Source organism: Salvia hispanica, chromosome 6 (genome assembly GCF_029641045.1).
Source record: "Salvia hispanica isolate PSC_SH4W2 chromosome 6, Shi_PSC_v1, whole genome shotgun sequence".
Taxonomy (NCBI): Eukaryota; Viridiplantae; Streptophyta; class Magnoliopsida; order Lamiales; family Lamiaceae; genus Salvia; species Salvia hispanica.
In genome coordinates this window covers 29867621-29874716 of record NC_142697.1, presented here as the reverse complement: position 1 = coordinate 29874716, position 7096 = coordinate 29867621, and the positions used below count along the sequence as shown (strand labels likewise).

General features: G+C 33.1%; 1 long non-coding RNA gene across 1 annotated transcript; it reads right to left on the bottom strand.

The window, feature by feature from the left end:
* Positions 1-6435: 6435 nt before the first annotated feature.
* LOC125203501 (uncharacterized) lies at positions 6436-6815 on the bottom strand. Its single transcript, XR_007173382.2, has 2 exons — positions 6740-6815; positions 6436-6634 (listed from the first exon to the last, which is right to left on the bottom strand). It is a non-coding gene; the product is annotated as an uncharacterized LOC125203501 (long non-coding RNA).
* Between the last annotated feature and the right edge of the window lie 281 nt (positions 6816-7096).

Sequence of the window (7096 nt, the reverse complement as noted above, 5' to 3'; positions counted from 1 at the left end):
TTTGAGCCATTTGAATCCAATTATGATCATTAAAAAAGTGTTGATAAGAACGCCATTTTAGATCCTCAAAAATCAGCCGAAAGCAAAATAGCATAAAACAATATACGTCACGATCATTCCAAATAATTGGAAGCCTCATGCTCCAATTTCTTTCAATGGACATAACACCAAAGTTGGGTGATAGACTACAAAAATAAAGTTAGTGTTAAGGAAATTATTTGATAAGAAATATTAGAATAATTCTGTAAAAAATTAAGTATTACCCAATACCCAGTTGGTCCAAACAGACTCGACACTCCTTCACAAGTCGAGGAAGCTTTGTTGCTCCAGCAAACGGATATAGGAAAAAACCATTTCATCAACTGTATAAGATGTCGGATGTCTTGTATTTGATGAGTTATGAGATTTTGACTTTGTAGTAAACACAAATTTGGGTGGTCCATCATGTTGAACAGTACATCCTGAGAAGGATCGTCCCCTTTGCCCTTTACAGCAACACCATCCAATAGATTCTCATGATATAACTTGTTCCAATGTATAACTCGAAGTCCAACAATGACAGGACCAAAGATTGTTCTAAAATCATCTTTTATGTCATCCCACCAAAGTGAGTTATCACTTCCCCTATGATAATGTGCAATCGCTCTCTGCTTCTTATTTCTATTCCATGTAGTGCCTAGTAGTTTCGTTAATAAGAAGTCATGCAAATTGAAACTAATTTCTTACGCCAAAGCATAATCATTTAAATCATCATAGAGCTTATACTTCAAAGTTTCTGAATCTTTGATAGAGCTGAAATCATTTTGAATGTTATACCAATCTAGATTTTTTCTAAAAACAGTGGACATGACACAATTTGAAGACCTAAATGCATGTTTAGAGGTCATGCAAGTTTGGCCCAAGTAGAAAGACGTGTCAGGAGGATTGTTGATTACTTCGTAATGGATTATTGGGCTGCAATTAATTGGCCGTATACCCTTTTTGTGATCTGACCTCGGAGGCTCCATTGAGTATATGCTGAAAATGGATTGTAAAATAACAACAAAAAATATGTAATCATGTTGTAAGATTAGTCATGTTCAAATCAACCAACACATATGAAATTCATTAGCAAACTAAGTGCACAAATCCACTTGTCTGCATTCTATAACAAAACACTAAAATGATCTAATTATCATCTCCATTAAGTACAATAGACATTGTTTGGTGTGCCTATTTATGTTTCAACATATGAGGACCACAAAAGCAATGTATGTTAGGACGTGTTTCATGTATAGTTCTAGTAATTTTGTTTACTCAAATTTCTCTATTTTGCTTGAACAAAAATTATGGTGGCTCTAAAATAATTTATAGAGAGGAAAATTCAGACTATAATGCAAATGAATTATGGTTGATTTCAGATTGAAGTTCTAGATTCAAATATACATAGAACATTAATTAGCAAGGTAACTATTTTTAGGGATAACGTTTTCTTAGTCGCTTAAGAAGTAGTAAAACAGAGAAGGTATGAATTGCATGCAACAATAAAATGGCCTAGAGAGTAATAAAGCTCATGTATAAGTGTTGAAAAGACACATCATGATTTTCCCTGTCTAAAAGAATTTGCCACATCATGCACACTAACAAACATGTGTTATCAAGTAGATAGTGTTCCATTAACAATTTGAATACCATCATCATCATTCTTCACAGCATTGTGACCAATATTGAAAAGGTTAAGAGAGTTTTGGTCAAAATGAAAAAGTCTGAAATGTCAACATCAATGTAGCAGGCTTCATTCACTTCCGTTTCCCTTTCAACACATGTTATCCTCCACAGTTGTCAGCAATGCTGCAAACAAAAATGAGCATTCAATATAATACCAAGGACCTAACTTTAAAGAAATTAAAATATCAATTCAAATCATATGTAGATCATATTTGATAAGAGGCTCACATATAAACATAGAATAGACCTAATCTCAATCCCAGTTCATGTCTTCAAATAAAGATGTTACACTAGGACCAGATCTGCACAAAATAATAAAAAATTTAGAAAAACATATACAAAACTAAAAAAAAAAAAAAAAAAGTGGAAAAATACAACCAAGCTTACCTAGTCGAGTAACTTTTAACGACTATATTGTTGAAGGTCCTCACCACGTCCAAAAGTAACTCAGGGGACATACGCATAATCTCATGATGGTTGCTACGATTGCTACGTTGGCCTTTTACATTCATCTGTTAGTGAACATGTTCATAATCTTCAAAATTAACATTAAAATACCAAAAATATAGAATCTAGTAATAATTATATAAATGGTACATACATGTACGGTGCAATTCCTCGAAAATTTCAATTGATCAATCGAAAGTCGGTATGAATTAGGGCTGTAATTCAATACCGTGGTCAACTGTTGACTGCCGTTTTGAGCCATTTGAATCCAATTATGATCATTAAAAAAGTGTTGATAAGAACGCCATTTTAGATCCTCAAAAATCAGCCGAAAGCAAAATAGCATAAAACAATATACGTCACGATCATTCCAAATAATTGGAAGCCTCATGCTCCAATTTCTTTCAATGGACATAACACCAAAGTTGGGTGATAGACTACAAAAAGAAAGTTAGTGTTAAGGAAATTATTTGATAAGAAATATTAGAATAATTCTGTAAAAAATTAAGGATTACCCAATACCTAGTTGGTCCAAACAGACTCGACACTCCTTCACAAGTCGAGGAAGCTTTGTTGCTCCAGCAAACGGATATAGGAAAAAACCATTTCATCAACTGTATAAGATGTCGGATGTCTTGTATTTGATGAGTTATGAGATTTTGACTTTGTAGTAAACACAAATTTGGGTGGTCCATCATGTTGAACAGTACATCCTGAGAAGGATCGTCCCCTTTGCCCTTTACAGCAACACCATCCAATAGATTCTCATGATATAACTTGTTCCAATGTATAACTCGAAGTCCAACAATGACAGGACCAAAGATTGTTCTAAAATCATCTTTTATGTCATCCCACCAAAGTGAGTTATCACTTCCCCTATGATAATGTGCAATCGCTCTCTGCTTCTTATTTCTATTCCATGTAGTGCCTAGTAGTTTCGTTAATAAGAAGTCATGCAAATTGAAACTAATTTCTTACGCCAAAGCATAATCATTTAAATCATCATAGAGCTTATACTTCAAAGTTTCTGAATCTTTGATAGAGCTGAAATCATTTTGAATGTTATACCAATCTAGATTTTTTCTAAAAACAGTGGACATGACACAATTTGAAGACCTAAATGCATGTTTAGAGGTCATGCAAGTTTGGCCCAAGTAGAAAGACGTGTCAGGAGGATTGTTGATTACTTCGTAATGGATTATTGGGCTGCAATTAATTGGCCGTATACCCTTTTTGTGATCTGACCTCGGAGGCTCCATTGAGTATATGCTGAAAATGGATTGTAAAATAACAAAAAATATGTAATCATGTTGTAAGATTAGTCATGTTCAAATCAACCAACACATATGAAATTCATTAGCAAACTAAGTGCACAAATCCACTTGTCTGCATTCTATAACAAAACACTAAAATGATCTAATTATCATCTCCATTAAGTACAATAGACATTGTTTGGTGTGCCTATTTATGTTTCAACATATGAGGACCACAAAAGCAATGTATGTTAGGACGTGTTTCATGTATAGTTCTAGTAATTTTGTTTACTCAAATTTCTCTATTTTGCTTGAACAAAAATTATGGTGGCTCTAAAATAATTTATAGAGAGGAAAATTCAGACTATAATGCAAATGAATTATGGTTGATTTCAGATTGAAGTTCTAGATTCAAATATACATAGAACATTAATTAGCAAGGTAACTATTTTTAGGGATAACCTTTTCTTAGTCGCTTAAGAAGTAGTAAAACAGAGAAGGTATGAATTGCATGCAACAATAAAATGGCCTAGAGAGTAATAAAGCTCATGTATAAGTGTTGAAAAGACACATCATGATTTTCCCTGTCTAAAAGAATTTGCCACATCATGCACACTAACAAACATGTGTTATCAAGTAGATAGAGTTCCATTAACAATTTGAATACCATCATCATCATTCTTCACAGCATTGTGACCAATATTGAAAAGGTTAAGAGAGTTTTGGTCAAAATGAAAAAGTCTGAAATTTCAACATCAATGTAGCAGGCTTCATTCACTTCCGTTTCCCTTTCAGCACATGTTATCCTCCACAGTTGTCAGCAATGCTGCAAACAAAAATGAGCATTCAACATAATACCAAGGACCTAACTTTAAAGAAATTAAAATATCAATTCAAATCATATGTAGATCATATTTGATAAGAGGCTCACATATAAACATAGAATAGACCTAATCTCAATCCCAGTTCATGTCTTCAAATAAAGATGTTACACTAGGACCAGATCTGCACAAAATAATAAAAAATTTAGAAAAACATTTACAAAACTAAAAAAAAAAAAAAAGTGGAAAAATACAACCAAGCTTACCTAGTCGAGGAACTTTTAACGACTATATTGTTGAAGGTCCTCACCACGTCCAAAAGTAACTCAGGGGACATACGCATAATCTCATGATGGTTGCTACGATTGCTACGTTGGCCTTTTACATTCATCTGTTAGTGAACATGTTCATAATCTTCAAAATTAACATTAAAATACCAAAAAATATAGAATATAGTAATAATTATATAAATGGTACATACATGTACGGTGCAATTCCTCGAAAATTTCAATTGATCAATCGAAAGTCGGTATGAATTAGGGCTGTAATTCAATACCGTGGTAAACTGTTGACTGCCGTTTTGAGCCATTTGAATCCAATTATGATCATTAAAAAAGTGTTGATAAAAACGCCATTTTAGATCCTCAAAAATCAGCCGAAAGCAAAATAGCATAAAACAATATACGTCACGATCATTCCAAATAATTGGAAGCCTCATGCTCCAATTTCTTTCAATGGACATAACACCAAAGTTGGGTGATAGACTACAAAAAGAAAGTTAGTGTTAAGGAAATTATTTGATAAGAAATATTAGAATAATTCTGTAAAAAATTAAGTATTACCGAATACCCAGTTGGTCCAAACAGACTCGACACTCCTTCACAAGTCGAGGAAGCTTTGTTACTCCAGCAAACGGATATAGGAAAAAAGCATTTCATCAACCGTATAAGATGTCGGATGTCTTGTATTTGATGAGTTATGAGATTTTGACTTTGTAGTAAACACAAATTTGGGTGGTCCATCATGTTGAACAGTACATCCTGAGAAGGATCGTCCCCTTTGCCCTTTACAGCAACACCATCCAATAGATTCTCATGATATAACTTGTTCCAATGTATAACTCGAAGTCCAACAATGACAGGACCAAAGATTGTTCTAAAATCATCTTTTATGTCATCCCACCAAAGTGAGTTATCACTTCCCCTATGATAATGTGCAATCGCTCTCTGCTTCTTATTTCTATTCCATGTAGTGCCTAGTAGTTTCGTTAATAAGAAGTCATGCAAATTGAAACTAATTTCTTACGCCAAAGCATAATCATTTAAATCATCATAGAGCTTATACTTCAAAGTTTCTGAATCTTTGATAGAGCTGAAATCATTTTGAATGTTATACCAATCTAGATTTTTTCTAAAAACAGTGGACATGACACAATTTGAAGACCTAAATGCATGTTTAGAGGTCATGCAAGTTTGGCCCAAGTAGAAAGACGTGTCAGGAGGATTGTTGATTACTTCGTAATGGATTATTGGGCTGCAATTAATTGGCCGTATACCCTTTTTGTGATCTGACCTCGGAGGCTCCATTGAGTATATGCTGAAAATGGATTGTAAAATAACAAAAAATATGTAATCATGTTGTAAGATTAGTCATGTTCAAATCAACCAACACATATGAAATTCATTAGCAAACTAAGTGCACAAATCCACTTGTCTGCATTCTATAACAAAACACTAAAATGATCTAATTATCATCTCCATTAAGTACAATAGACATTGTTTGGTGTGCCTATTTATGTTTCAACATATGAGGACCACAAAAGCAATGTATGTTAGGACGTGTTTCATGTATAGTTCTAGTAATTTTGTTTACTCAAATTTCTCTATTTTGCTTGAACAAAAATTATGGTGGCTCTAAAATAATTTATAGAGAGGAAAATTCAGACTATAATGCAAATGAATTATGGTTGATTTCAGATTGAAGTTCTAGATTCAAATATACATAGAACATTAATTAGCAAGGTAACTATTTTTAGGGATAACGTTTTCTTAGTCGCTTAAGAAGTAGTAAAACAGAGAAGGTATGAATTGCATGCAACAATAAAATGGCCTAGAGAGTAATAAAGCTCATGTATAAGTGTTGAAAAGACACATCATGATTTTCCCTGTCTAAAAGAATTTGCCACATCATGCACACTAACAAACATGTGTTATCAAGTAGATAGAGTTCCATTAACAATTTGAATACCATCATCATCATTCTTCACAGCATTGTGACCAATATTGAAAAGGTTAAGAGAGTTTTGGTCAAAATGAAAAAGTCTGAAATTTCAACATCAATGTAGCAGGCTTCATTCACTTCCGTTTCCCTTTCAACACATGTTATCCTCCACAGTTGTCAGCAATGCTGCAAACAAAAATGAGCATTCAACATAATACCAAGGACCTAACTTTAAAGAAATTAAAATATCAATTCAAATCATATGTAGATCATATTTGATAAGGGGCTCACATATAAACATAGAATAGACCTAATCTCAATCCCAGTTCATGTCTTCAAATAAAGATGTTACACTAGGACCAGATCTGCACAAAATAATAAAATATTTAGAAAAACATATACAAAACTAAAAAAAAAAAAAAAAAAAGTGGAAAAATACAACCAAGCTTACCTAGTCGAGGAACTTTTAACGACTATATTGTTGAAGGTCCTCACCACGTCCAAAAGTAACTCAGGGGACATACGCATAATCTCATGATGGTTGCTACGATTGCTACGTTGGCCATTTACATTCATCTGTTAGTGAACATGTTCATAATCTTCAAAATTAACATTAAAATACCAAAAATATAGAATATAGTAATAATT